This window comes from Hippopotamus amphibius, chromosome 6 (assembly GCF_030028045.1).
Source record: "Hippopotamus amphibius kiboko isolate mHipAmp2 chromosome 6, mHipAmp2.hap2, whole genome shotgun sequence".
In the NCBI taxonomy this organism is placed as follows: Eukaryota; Metazoa; Chordata; class Mammalia; order Artiodactyla; family Hippopotamidae; genus Hippopotamus; species Hippopotamus amphibius.
The window spans coordinates 19,201,206-19,215,934 of record NC_080191.1 but is presented as its reverse complement, the minus strand read 5'-3'; the positions used below and the strand labels follow the sequence as shown (position 1 = coordinate 19,215,934).

The following is a 14,729-nucleotide window of genomic DNA, read 5'->3' as shown; positions in this document are numbered from 1 at the left end:
TAAGTGTATATGTGTATATACAAGTCAAATATATATATGTGAGTGTATATATATATATACACATATATATCTTAATTTTATATATATCTTTAAAAAGATGCTAAAATCCTTGGTCCCTTGGCCCTGTAAATGTAATTCATTACCATAGCAAATTCCAATAATCAACATTAAGGAAAATATGGAATTATTAAACATTTTCATAAGTGGGAAGCTAGAAAATAGTGCAAGAGAAACAGCGTAGAATGAAAGATCATTCTGCTCTTGGTGCGCCATTTCAAAATAGGGTTGCTGAAGAGCAGCGCTGACTCATCCTCAGAAATAATGACAATTCTGTTTTGACCTTGATTCACTGCCATGAGCAAAGTAATCTGTTTAACTTGGGAAGATTTTGAAAAATCTAAAGGTCATACTTAAAATTCTTGGAGTTCAAAAATCTATAAAGTAAGACTTTAGTTTTAATATTCAAAGTGGCCACCAAATAAAGACAAAAGAAATGTCCATAGAATCATCATATGCCAACTAAAATGACCTCACTTGCATGTCTTGATATTCACCTGATACTCAGTCTTTCACCATGCTATTCATGTTATAAATCTTTGACATATACTTTTCAACTTAATTTATACACTTCTTTAAACACATTCCCTTCCTTTAATAAATAGTTATTAAGCAACTGCTCTATGACAGCTTCTGACTAAGCATGGCATACAATGAAAAAAACACATATATCTCCTGATCTTAGGTAACTCTCAAGTCTAGCGGGGAGACTCACTGCGATGGTTAATTTTACATGTCAGCTTCACCAGACACAGAGTGCATGGATTAAACATTATTTTGGGGTATGTCTATGGTGTTGTTTCTGGATGAGATTAGCATTTGAATTAGACTGAGGAAAGCAGACTAAAGAGAGGGGATGTCACCGAATCCACTGAAGGTCTGAATAAATCAAAAAGGTTGAGAAGGGGGAATGTGAACTCTGTTCCAGCTGGGACTTCAACCATCTACCTTCAACTGGTATTTACACCAACAGCCCTCTGGTTCTCAAAACTACACCATCAGCTTTCTTGAGTCTCCAGCTTGCAGATGACCAAGTGTGTGACTTCTCACCTCCATAATCACATGAACCAATTCCTTATAATAAATTATATATATCTCCTATTGGTTCTTTATTTCTGGAGAACCCTGACATTCCAAACAGACATACAAACACAAAGTAACCACTGGATCACACCTTGTTGCATGTGCTATGAAGAAAAACTCAGAATGCCCCAAGAGTAGAAAACAGAGAAAATATAATTCCTCATTTATTTGTCCATATTTTTTACAACATTCTCTAAACATCATGCTCCATGACAGTATATTATCCGCTAAGATAAATGCAAAAGTACTAGGCTGAAGACTAGTGCAGGCATATCTCGTTTTATTGTACTTTGCTTTATTGTGCTTTGCAGATATTGCATTTTTTACAAATTGAAGGTCTGTAGCAACTCTGTATCTAGGAAGTCTATTAGCACCATTTTAAAACAGTATTTGCTAACTTCATGTCTCTGTCACATTTTGGTAATTTTCACAATATTTCAAACTTTTTATTATATATTATATTATATTATATTATATTTGTTATGGTGATCTGTGATCAGTGATCTTTGATGCTACTACTATGACTCAATGAAGGCTCAGATGATGGTTAGCATTTTTTAGCAATAAAGTATTTTTTAATTATGTACCCTGTTTTTTTTTAAGACTGCTATTGCACACAACTGACTACAGAATAGTGTAAACATAACCTTTATGTACACCAGGAAACCAAAAATTCTGTGACTCGATTTATTATAATATTCACTTAATTGCAGCGGTCTAGAACCAAACCTGCAATATCTCTGACATATGCCTATATGTTTTGATTTCGAAGTTATAGTTTATTTTGTATTCTGCTTTATTTATTTTTTGGATGGGAGAAGGGTGGAAGAAAGTAGGTCATAGTGAGTAAGAGGTAAAATAAAATAAATTAATGAAGACTAAAAGCAGGAAGCTCTCACTGCAAGAATAAATAAAATTTTACTAAATGCATGCGGTCCTAAAAAAGCCAAATTGTTTCTTCTAAAATCAAATTGTTGACAAATAATTTTAAAGTCAAGAAAATATTTCTTGAAACCTCACTAGCTGAAGGACTCTAGTAAATCCTGCTATAAAGCAGAGTTCATGAATAAAAATAATTATCTCCTTTAACACAACCTTATTTCCATTTCTATTATTTCTAAATTTTAATTTTCAATCAAGTTTGCTGTGTATCCAACAATGGGGAAGGACTGCTCTAAGTAAAAAGGGTTTACATAATTGTCATTCTAAATTCAAAGTACTGCATATCACTTCCCAACACCTACCACACTCCCTCCCCACCAAAAACCATGCCTTAGCAAAGAAAGATTTTAAAGTAATTCTAGAATATTCATTTTGAACCTTTAGAAATGAAAAATAAAGTTGATAAAATGGCTGTATGCTAAACACCAAAGAACAATTCCTCATCATGCATCACAAAACCACAAGAGGGAAGGAATTTGGGGTTAGGTTGTGATGTTTGTTTGTTGCTGGGTTCCCCACTGGCAGTGCCCCAATAATGCTGCCATTCAGTAAGGTGCCTGCTGCTAGTCCTCTAGTCCCCTTCTCAAAAGTCAAAGCATCTGGGACTTCCCTGGTGGCACAGTGGGTAAGAATCTGCCTGTCAGTGCAGGGGACGTGGGTTCAATCCCTGGTCCAGGAAGATCCCATGTGCCACAGAGCAACTGAGCCTGTGCGCCACAACTACTGAGCCCACGTGCCACCACTACTGAAGCCCGCAAACCTAGAGCCCATGCTCCGCCACAAAAGGAGCCACTGCAATGAGAAGCCCTCACACCGCAACAAAAAGTAGCCCCCACTGGCCGCAAGAGAAAGCCCATGCACTGCAACGAAAACCCAATGCAGCCAATAAAAAAATAAATTTATTAAAAAAATCAAAGCAGCTCTAAAGTTTTGCAAGTTCACAAAGTGTTGATTCAAGTCCAAAGAACCATAGGGAATTCACTCACCCAATGTCTACTGTACACATAATAGGTGGAATTGCAATTCCCAGATTTCCTCTTGCAAAAAAAGGGGGGAAAAGCACTAAATACTGCTGTATAAACATCACTGTCTATACTTATGTGGATTTCTTCCAGTTTTATTATACTTCATTCATGCCCAGTTCTCATTTGACTTCTCGTACCAGATGTGGCCTATGAGAGTGATACCAGAAAGTGGTGCATGAGTGTGGGTGAACTCAATACAGATTCCGTAATGGTAAGAACCATTGCATTGGAATGGCCCAAATATAGAGTTTGTCTAGTGGCCGATGAAACAAATGATAAAATTCCTCTTATATGCAGAACATTTATTATGCTGGAATTGAACAGAGTAAGAATTTAACGCAGATTCTGGAAGGGACAGCATTCAGTGAAATGATCACTCCAAATCTCACGTTTACATTAGACAAATAGAAAATTCCCATCCTACAAGGGCTGCAAATTAAATGGATGCCTTATGTCATGCAGTGAGACTTTTCACATGAGTCTTCCCTGACTATCCACTGAAAAAACAAATTTCCTGAAGGATCTTTTCATGAAATTTTACTCCAACCTAGAATCTAGATATGAGCAAAGACCTTACCAGAATAAGATTCTATTATATGAGCCTCAGAGACCACTTCTATTCTGGCGATTCCTTATGCAATATGAGAAAAATTAGTAGGACAAAAAGATTTTAAAACTCAGAATGCAAAAGAAAAATTGTTTCATAAAAAGAGCACAGAAACATATTAAAAGCTTAGTTGTATGACCTGATGAATGAAATAATTACCCAAAGGTAATCAAGTTAATTACGTCAGTCTTTTTGTGTATTTGACCTCATTTTACCACTGTATCTAAGTTTTTAGCTAATCCACAGTAACTGAGTACTAAGAAATAAATGCTGAGATTCTCAAACTCTTTGCACTTTGTTCATTACAACCAAGGCTGCATCCAAATATCTATACCACAGAGGGTTAAAAGAAAAAAATCGAGTATAATAACAAAAAACATAACTAAACATTTCTTAAATGTCTACCAAAATGTAACCATTTGAAATAAACACAGAGTAATTACTCCTTTTCAAAAGTGAATTTACCCAGAAGAACCCTGCAGTCTGCCATCTTTAACTTGCTTTGGAGATTATAAATAAGGGCAATGCAGACCAAAGGTGGCTTTTTAACTTTCCCTATTACCACTTGAAGGCAAAGCCCAGAAATCTGAATCAATAGAAAAATAAATGTAACTGACAGTGTCTTTCAAGCTTGCAAATATAACCAGATGTAACCGAATAGTTTAAAATAAGATGCCTGCACTAACTTCCTAAAGAACAAAATATAAAATGAAATATTAAATGACTATAAGCAAGATGAAGTTTAGGGGTTAGGAAAGTGCTGATACCAGTATACTATACAGAAATTCAAAATGCAACAGTAGAGGAAAATGGTGAATTATAAAACTGGAGTTAAAAGCAAAAAAAGAAAAGTAAGCATTTTTCCATCGTAGCTTGACACATTAGTGTCCGCTTTTTCAGAAGACCCCAACAGCAACCAGGACTTCAAAGGGCTAATACATTACGTGAAAAGTGAACAAGAAATAAACTCCTCCGTGCAAAAAGAGACAGCAAAGAAAATTGTTGGTCTTGAATCTAGTGCTAGACAGATGAGGGAAAATAATCTCCCCAAGGGATCTGCAACCATGAACTAGACCTGAGATTTAAAAAATAAGAAAAACCTCAAGCAGAAATCTCATTTAAATGAAGGGTCCAAGCTAGTAGTAGAAGCAAAATATATTTCCCCTCTGGAGGAACTCACCTTCAACCCAGGCCTGAAAAAATTACCACCAATAAAGTTCTAAGGAAAGTGAGTAGCTGATAGTCAAAAATAACAAAACCTTAAAATGATAAAGGCAACATGACTGATTAAGAGTAGCCATCTTCTCACTGTGTCCTCACTAGGCCTTTCCTCTGTGCATAGGTAAAAGGAAAAAATTATCTCTGTTGTCTTTTCCTCTTCTTATATGGACACCAGTCTTATTAGGTTAGGGCTTCACACATATGACCTCATTTAATCTTAATTACATCCTTATAAGCTCCATCTCCAAATACAATCACATTGGGGGTTAGGACTTCAACATATGAATTTGAAGGGACACAATTCAGTCTACAGCAGAAGGTAAAGATATTGATTAATTTTAAACTAGATTAAGATGAGTATGCATAGTAAAACTGTCTGGGTATCCACTAAAAGAATAGATATGGAGCTTATAGCCAGTCCCCTAACCCTCAAAATAAAAAGAATAGTAAAATGGGGTGGGGACAGAATCAACCTATTCAAAAGAAGGCAACAAAGGAGAGTAGAAAGAGATAAAGCAGAATAGGAAATACATCATAATGTGGTAATAAATCCGAATATATCAGTCTTCATTCTAAACAGAAAAAGACTCAACTCTCCAGTTAAAAGCGAAGATGCAGCTATATGCTATTTACAGAAGACATATATAAAAACATAAGAACATACATCCAACTTGAAAGTCAAAGAGTAGAGAAAGATATATCAAGCCAATCAAAATCTACAGAGAACCCTATATTGTTTTATTAATATTAATGAAAATTTTAAGTCAAACAGCACGATTAGAGATTTAGAAGGTCATTACATATGATAAAAGGTTTAATTTACCATAAGAATATTTAAAATTGTAAAGGCACTTAATAACAAACCTGAAAATATGTAAAGCAAGTGAATCATGGAGATGAAATTGATAAATCCATTATTACAATTTCTCAGTAACTGAATAATCAAGCAGACAAAATCATTAATAAGGAATAAGAAGATTTAAACAGCACAATTAAAATTTTCATCTTATGGATACACATTGAACATTGCACCCAGAAACTGGAGAATATACATAATTTTCAACCTATACATGGAACATTTATTAAATTAAAAAGAGAACATTTGCCCTAGCCCATGAAGCTAACCCCAAAGAGCATCAAAAGACTGGTATGCTAGAAACCACACACTCTGACCATATTACAGGTAGGTTGGAAATCAGCAACAGCAACAACAAACTATGTTTAGCAATTAGAAAACAACACTCTCAAGATGGATCTTGGATCTATGAATGAAAGAAACCATAGCAAATATTTAGAACTGTATGATAAAACCACTGCATAAAAATTCCAATAATCAGCTAATGTGATGATTCAAGGGAAACTCATTGTTCTCTGATGAGGCAAGATCACAATGAACAAGCTAAGCAACCAACCTAAGAAATTAGAATAAGGGCACAATAAACCTGAAAACATGGAATAAAGACAATAGAAGAGAAAAAATGAAAGCGTTAGGATAAAAAACATGTAATAGTGATCAGCAGCAAAGCCAAAAGCTGGTTCTTTGAAAAGATTAAGAGAGATGTATCTCAAGCTTGAAGAAGGAGGACAGAGACACAGAGAGAGACAGAGCAACAGAGAGAGAGATAAATTAGCAGCATCAGGAGTGAAAAAGAAATGGGACATATCACACATGTGGCAATGATTAAACAGATAAAAGGATATCACGCAAAATTTTATGCTTATACTTAATGCTTTTGTAAACCTAGTTATAATGACAAATTCCCCTTAACAGTAGAATGAATAAATTATAGAATTCATACAATAAAACACTAAACAGAAAAAAAACAAATTATAGCTATGAACACTGATGAATTTCAAAAACATAACGGTGAACAAATGAAGCAAACATAAAAGTATATAATACATATATAATAATTCCCTTTATGTAAAGTCCAAAAATAACCAAAACTAAAGAATATGTTTCTTTAGAGATAAAACAAGGGTTGCCTTTAGGAGGGAATGGGTAAACTGAGGGATTCTAGGTATATCATACTTTTTAACTTTGGTAATAAGTCCAAAGGCGTTCTATTTTTTTAGCTTACAAATATGTTTTATGCACCTTTATATGTACAAGGTACTTAACAAGAAACATTCTTTAAAAAATATGTAGTAAAATCAGTTTCAAAAGCATATTCTAAACCTTCCCATGTAAACAATGAACATCCACACAATCTCATGAAAAAAAGTACCTGTTCAATCTTTACATGCTTGTTATATTCCATGACAAAACACAAAGATATGATTCTTCTTGCTTGAGATATTAAAGAGGTAAATGATATTCATCTAAACAAAAAATCATTCTGAAGTGCTAAAGCAGGTAAGCACCAGATACAAAGCGAACAGAGAAGCTCAGCCTGACTTAGAGAAAGGAGAAAAGGACATGGTCTCCACACAGTGGAAAAGACAATGTCTGAAAAAAGAATAACTGGCCCAGAAAATATGTTTGGGGGGTGTGTGTGCGCACGTGCGTGCGTGTGTTTACTCTGTTTCCTTTTTATAGTCAGCACCAAATTCTAAAAATGAAAAATGTACGTGAAAATATAAATGCCATTCTGCAGTCATTAGGATCATGTCTGACAGCTAAAGATAACCTTAGTCACAAAATTGAAGGAGAGCATTTCTCTCTGCATTAAACTATCAATCTGTGTTTTCACACATGCCCTTTTCCTAGTTTTTGCCCATTATATCCCTAGATTTTTCCTGGGAGTGACTATGTTTTTGTGGTAGCCAGAGGGATACTTATCTGATTTCAAAAGGTAATTTCTGGCTAATATTTATTCACTCTACCATACAAAAATTATGTATGTATCTGTATATGTGGCCAGGAGGTCAAATGGTAATATGGTAAGACAACTGAAACTGAAAAAGAGAGAACTCTCAGGGCACACTACCAACTGCTATTCCTGTTTAGGTGGAAATAGCAATTACAGCTATAACTGGGCACCAGTGGATGGTTTGGTGTCTGGGCTGGACCTTATAGTTGAATCTTTAAATATCTAGCGTTACTTCATTTGGATAAAGCCATAATTAGTCAGGTCTGAATTCAAATGCTATCTGCATTGAGTCTTTCATATTACACTGACCAAAAAAACTGCATAAACTAATCATGGAAAGCTATAATTAAATCTACAGATTTTATATTGGGACTAGTAAAATGCCTTGAGGTCAATGAAAAACATCAATGCCCTTTGTCCCTACCCCAAAATTCTACTTCCAGGGTTTTACTCAAAGGGAATAACCATAGATATATACAAAAGCTGAGCTTTAAGGTATTCACTGCTATATAGCAGCAATTTAAAAGAAGGAAAATCTGTCAGATACTATGGCATATCCCCAATGAAACATGATACAGCTAAATAGAACAAAATACTATTTAGTATTCAAAACATGTTATAGAAGATCATGCCATGATATGGAATGTAGTTCATCTTTGTGTGAAAATTTAAAAGAAATACATATAGTAAGCAAAGTATCATTTTTACAAAATGAAATACAGTATTTTTCTATATGTATATAAAAATCCCTCGTGGTCCAGTGGGTAAGACTCTGAGCTCCCAATGCAGGGGGCCCAAGTTCGATCCTCAGTTGGGGAACTAGATTCTGCATGTATGCCACATCTAAGAAGTCTGCATGCTGCAACTAAAAGATCCTGCATGCCACAACTAAGACCCAGGGCAGACTAAATAAATAAATAATAAATTTCTTTTTAATTTAAAAAAATAAAAAAAAAATACACATCAAAATGTTAATAGGTGTTAACAGGTGTAACTTTCCTTCTCCTTTTCTATTTTTTGGATTTTTTTTGTTGTTGTTGTTTTTTGGCTTGTCTGGATTTTCTAATTTTCCTATATATATAAATAAAGAATAAAGAGTTGAAACCTTACAATAGCAACTATATGTGAAATATAAGCACAAAAATGAGACGTGACTAACATCACTGCACCTTTAAGTAGGAGCAAATTTAACCAAGGCCTATTAAGGAAGATGGAGGAAACAAATTCAAAACTCATACTGTATCATTAAAGAACTCAATAATTCAAAAAAAGGGAAAACATTTGAAAAGTACTGCTGGAAACAAGCTCAAACGCCTAAAGAACAGCCTTTCTGCTAGTGCTGAACAGTGTGAAACTTTAGAAGTGCAAGGTTAATCAAAAATGGAGCAGGAAGACACCATACACTTCAGATACAGCCTGGAGGAAACAGAAAAAATAAGCTAAAATGATGAAAAGTGGATTTTATTAGAAGTACACACTTAGGCAAACATTTTTGCCTCTAGAAGGCAATAGATGCTATGCCTGGAAACAGCCCCTTTTCGTTCCAATTCCCTTTGAAGCTATAGCTTCCCAGGACCAACTTAGATTAGCAGCAGACACCCTCAGCCAGAAACTGTAACGAACACCTGGCAACAGACGTTCACTGATTCTTAGGTAACTCTGAGCTGAAACCCTTATTTTGATTGAAACTTCAAGCATCTTTAAATGCCTGCAAATGTTCTTTCTCTAAAATTACCTATGCATTTGTTTCTGTTTAAAAAAAAGACAGGAAGAGGTGAAGGCACCTTCCTTTGTAAGGTAAGAGCTATAATAAAGAATCACATCCCTCTGTACTCCCTCCCCAAGGCAGAAATTGTCACATTAAAAATTTTTGCCTAAAATATTTTTAAATGCTTTAATGATATAGATTGGGCTTTATCAATTGACAGAAAAGTTAACCAAGAAGCTTTGGTCAAAAACCAATAAAACTTATGACTACAATGACACATATGGGTTTCAACTTAAAATTATTTAAGAATCGATTAACGTATATGCTAAATGATTGGTACAGTGTCTGGCTGGGGATTTTGTTTGTTTTATTTATTTATTTATTTATTGGCTGTGTTGGGTCTTCGTTGCAGTGCTCAGGCTTCTCATTGCGATGGCTTCTCTTGTTGTGGCGCTCTAGGTGCGCGGGCTTCAGTAGTTGTGGCACATGGGCTCAACAGTTGTGGCTCGCAGGCTCCAGAGCGCAGGTTCAGTAGTTGTGGTTCATGGGATTAGTTGCTCTGCGGCATGTGGGATCTTCCCAGACCAGGGCTCAAACCTATGTCTCCTGCATTGGCAGGCGGATTCTTAAGTACTGCGCCACCAGGGAAGCCCTGGGGATGTTTTTTAATCAAAGTTGGGCCTGGGAGGATTATCACCCAAAGGAAATACTGTTAATAATAATGTTCTTATTAATTTCAATAGGTGACCACTAGATAACCCTCCTACATGCAAATATACACTCCTCTGCCCAAGACCTAAAATCTGCGTTAAAACTCAACTTTCCCAACTCTTTGTTACATTTTTAATGAACATGAATGAGCTTTCCAGTACATTAAGCCATTTTCATGCTTGAGTTTTCGGAATTTTCTGTCATACAGAAACGGGAACAAATTACTTTTACCAATCCTGTCCATATTTACTGGCACAGAGGCTAAAAGGCACTTTATCCTAAGTGTCAAACTCAAAGAGTGAAACAGCTTGCTGTCACCTTCAAAAACCGTTTTTTACAAGCATGGAACACTGCCTCATGCTAACTAAACACTAAATCATGTTGGGCTGCCCACACTGCAAACTATTTGGAATGTTCTCCATGTTTTGTGGTTGCAAAAGTACCTACTTTGTGGATCATCCAGTTCAAACCAGGGCCACATCTGACCTTAAACAGAAAATTCCCAGGAAACAGAAATTATAATCCCATCATTTCCCATTCTGAAAGTCTGTGATCTCACGCTCAGGGCCAAACATTTCAAATTTGTTTTTTTAAGCTGAAGAGATACAACATAAACTCTGTGAAACACTATCTGTTTCAAGTAAACCCTAAGAACTCACCCTAAATATACACATCATGGTAGCAAAAAAAAAAAAAAAAAAAAGGAAAAGGAAAAAACTGCCACATGAAACAAAGTAAAGGGCATTTGTAGCAAATATAAACACATTTTTGGTAAATGCCTAGCAAATGAAGGGAAAAAAGTCAGTATAAAAAATCATTTCATTTCTAATTTTCATACATACGCTGAAATGCAGCAGCTTCAGCTGTGGAACGTGATAAGAAACATTCCTAAGCTTTTGCTTATAATGATTGGAGCACTGTATGATAGGTATTTTTCCCAAGTACAACAGGTATCTCTTTCAAATCAAATACTCAGGACATCATTTCACAGATTGGAATACCAGAACTTACCCAAGGTTAGCCTCCCATGCCTTTGAGGTCTACTCTCTTAAGTCCCAGACCTATGGGGAATGCCCTAAAGGTAATTTTTGAAGTATTAAAAGAAGAAAACATTATACAGACAAGCTAAATTTTTACCAGGGATTCTTCTACTTAAGACAAATTACTGAAGCCTAAGAAATGCCTGATTCAACCATCCAAGGGCATGGTAATTCAGTGCATTTTAAAAATACGCGGTTAGGATCACTGGCATATGGCTTCCTGGTCCAAGCCTTGTATGAGAACAAGAACAGGATGGAAAACACAGTATTTTTTAACTTAACTGATATTGATGAAATTGCTGAAAAAATGACAGGCCCTGGCAAGAACTATTTTTAGCTTCTGATCTTTCAGACATGCTGTTCTTAGCACAGTATTATTGAGTCCCTGTACAGTTTTCCCTTTTATAGATATACAGAGATACATAAATATACATATACCCATATCTATAGATAGATATGGGTTTTTTGATATGCATATGTGATATATGCGTGAAATATATACTTAGTTTCAAAAAGAATTATTCACAAAACAATTATCTCAAATCAAATCACATACCAAATCCCAAGGTACTCATATGAATCCACACAGCTCTAGGAAATGTCACATCCACCTTAGAACCCCAAGTTCTTACTGAATGCAGTACTTTCTTGCCTAGAGTTCAGCAAACTGAAGGTAAGATAGTAACTGCCGTTAGGGTTTTAAGTATGTGGCTTTTGCTAAGTAAAATTTTTCCAAGAATGCTCAGTTTGCTACAAATTTTCAGAAAATGCTTGAGCTGAAGACTTCTTTTTTTAGTTTCAATTCTGGTACATTTGACAACAGTGACAAAACTGTGCTCAGAGATGGAAACCCATATCCCAAACAAAATATTTTCATATTAATATTTATTCTGGAATGATTTTCTTTCAAAACTTCCCCGCTGCAAATAAGTTGTCTCCTACCCTATTCCCCATCTATTTTGGTGGAATATTTTTCCACACGTAAATTATATGTAAAGCATATACCTGAGAATTTAAATATTTCAGGACACTTTTCTTTAAACAAGCTCCCACATTCTATTTTTATTTTTCAAAATAATCTGGATGATATAATCAATTACATCACTAAAATTCTGGCTATGCAACACTTGACAAAATATAGGGACTTGCCATCAGCACCTCTGAGTTGTACCTGGCATCAGATGTATACAAGGTGAGTGGAGAAGAAACAGGAATAGACAGGTGTGGTAGAGACCTGGGGGTGTGAGAAAATGGGCTTCCTTCATCCACAGGATACATGAAAAAGGAAAACGTACCCATTTATGCAACAAATGTAATTACATATTAGGTTTCATCAAATAATTACACTGTTACACACCTCATCCAAGATTAAAATTGTCTGAAGCAATGTCAGATTATGCAAGAAACATCGGGTTTTACTTCTGATTCTTAGAAATACTACTCCTAAAATTAGTTGGAGCCTTCTTCATCAAAGATATAAGGAAAACCAAAGTCACCAATAAACAAAGAGAAAAATCCTATTTTTAAAAAACATAGTTTAAAACCTCATTTTACCTCACTAGGAAAAAAAAAAAAATACAACTGCATCCTACTATAGGGATACCTGCCTTTCATAAGTGTTAAGACCAAGACTAAATATTTCATGGGGACTAAAGGATCACTTGGAACATTTAGGTCAGCGCCGGGGGGTAAATTTCACAAAAATACATTGTTGGGTTTTGTGGTAGTGGTGGTTTGTTTGAGCATCCTAATCCTCCAAGATATTTTTTTTCCTTTAAAAAAAAAAAAAAATGTTTCCCAAAAGGGGCGGAGGAGGGAGGACTAAAATCAGTGCAACGCTGAAAACGGACCAAGGCTGGAAAGAGATCCACAGCGCGAAGCGCTCACCCACACGGGAGAGGCAACCTCTCAGAACTGAAGGAGCCCTCCGACTCGAGCAAGCGAGGTGAATTTCACCCCTGAAGAGTGAGGCGCCCACAGTGTAAAAGTTCGGAAGGACTCCGTCCCCTTCGTCTTACTCCCAGCACTCAGCATCTCCAGGGGAGAACCCAGCGGAGAAAAACCCCGCACGGGGTGCCAGCCTGCAGCCGAGCGGTTTCCTCGAAGGCCTCGGCGCGCTCGGGCGGGCAGGCGACGGGGCAGGGGGCGCCGGGCAGCGAAGCGAGGCGGGGCGGGACCCGCGGACGCCGTGTGGCGCGGGCTGCCGAAACCCCGCAAGTCCGGCTGCAAAACCCTTCCCGAAAACCCGAGCTTCTCCGGCACAACTTCGCCCTCCCCGGCCTGGTCCCCCGCCACACACTCCGCCCAGCCGCACACCCTTCCCTCCGCGGCGAACCCAAGCGCTCCCCGCGGGCGGCCACCTGTCCCGGGGGCCGGGGACCCCCGGTCTCACCTCATACAAAGGGCGGCGCGCGGGCGCCTGCAGGAGAGCCCGGGGAGCGTGGCCCCAGCCGGTCCCTCCCGGAACTTTCCTGACATAGCACTTCTCTCCCCGGCTGCAGAAAGCGACGCTTCGAGGCAGAGGAGGAGGAGGAGGAAGAGGAGGCGAGGGAGGCGGCGGCGGCGGCGCGAGCGGGAGCCGAAAGTGAGGAGCGTCGCGGCCGAGCGCCGCCGCCTCGCGCTCCGCCGAGGGGTTCCCGCCCCCAGGCTAACCGAGCTCCCTCTTAAAGGCGCCCGCCGCGTTTTAGGACGGGCGGCGAGGGGCAGGAGGCAAGGAGCGAGGGAGCGGGCCGGCAGAGACGCAGCGATTCCAGGGGCCACCACCCGGGCTGCCCCCGCTCTTCGCTGGGTCTGGTCGCCCCTCCGCCTGGGCAAAAATAGGGCAAGTGCTGGGACCCGGCACCGGCAGGCCGCTCCTCGCCGTTGGCTTGCGCCCCCACGACGGCTTCGGAACTTCGCCCCTTCTCCGAACCGCCCGCATCCCCTTCAATGTCTTCTCTTCCCGCCCCCACAGCGGCGCCGCCCCCACACCTACTCGCCCAAAGCCCGCGCGCGCCGCTGGCGACTGCCCAGTGGAATTGCATTTCGTACCGGCTTTCCTGCTTTTTCTTCCTCTGTCTCCAACACAGAGATGAGTCTCCCCTCCAGGAGCGCAGGACACGGAAATAACTATAACGACCAGCTGAGGCCCCGAGACTGACCCCTGAAAGTGTCACTGGTGTGTGGCGTGGGAGACTTGCCAGAGGCCCTGCTTTACCGTGTGCTCTGTTCTCTGCCAATGGTCAATGTCCAGGTGGCCTCCAATGACTTCTTGAACCATTGACTTCCATCAGCAAGGACTGGCTGTAAAGATCACCAAACTGAATTCAGGAAGCCCCTTCAGAAAAGATATCAGCCTTAAGACTGAAGTGATACTGGGAAATGCTGCTTTCAAGTGAAAAAGTGATATTGGTTTTCCAGCTATCATCGACATTTGCCATCGCTGCTGAGAGCACAGCGGGATATGCCCGATGTGGGGATGCCCAGAGACACACAGCATGAGCAGCTCTCAACGCTGTAGGAAGAGACCACATAACAGCAGTC

At 38.6% G+C, this 14,729-nt stretch overlaps 1 protein-coding gene across 1 annotated transcript in view; it reads right to left on the bottom strand.

The window, feature by feature from the left end:
* GPR63 (G protein-coupled receptor 63) overlaps positions 1-13,738 on the bottom strand; it is a 45,823-nt gene extending 32,085 nt beyond the window's left edge. Inside the window, exon 1 of the mRNA XM_057739818.1 lies at positions 13,600-13,738. The gene's annotated coding sequence lies outside the window, so the exon portion shown is untranslated. The remainder of the gene's footprint in view (positions 1-13,599) is intronic.
* Positions 13,739-14,729: the final 991 nt, after the last annotated feature.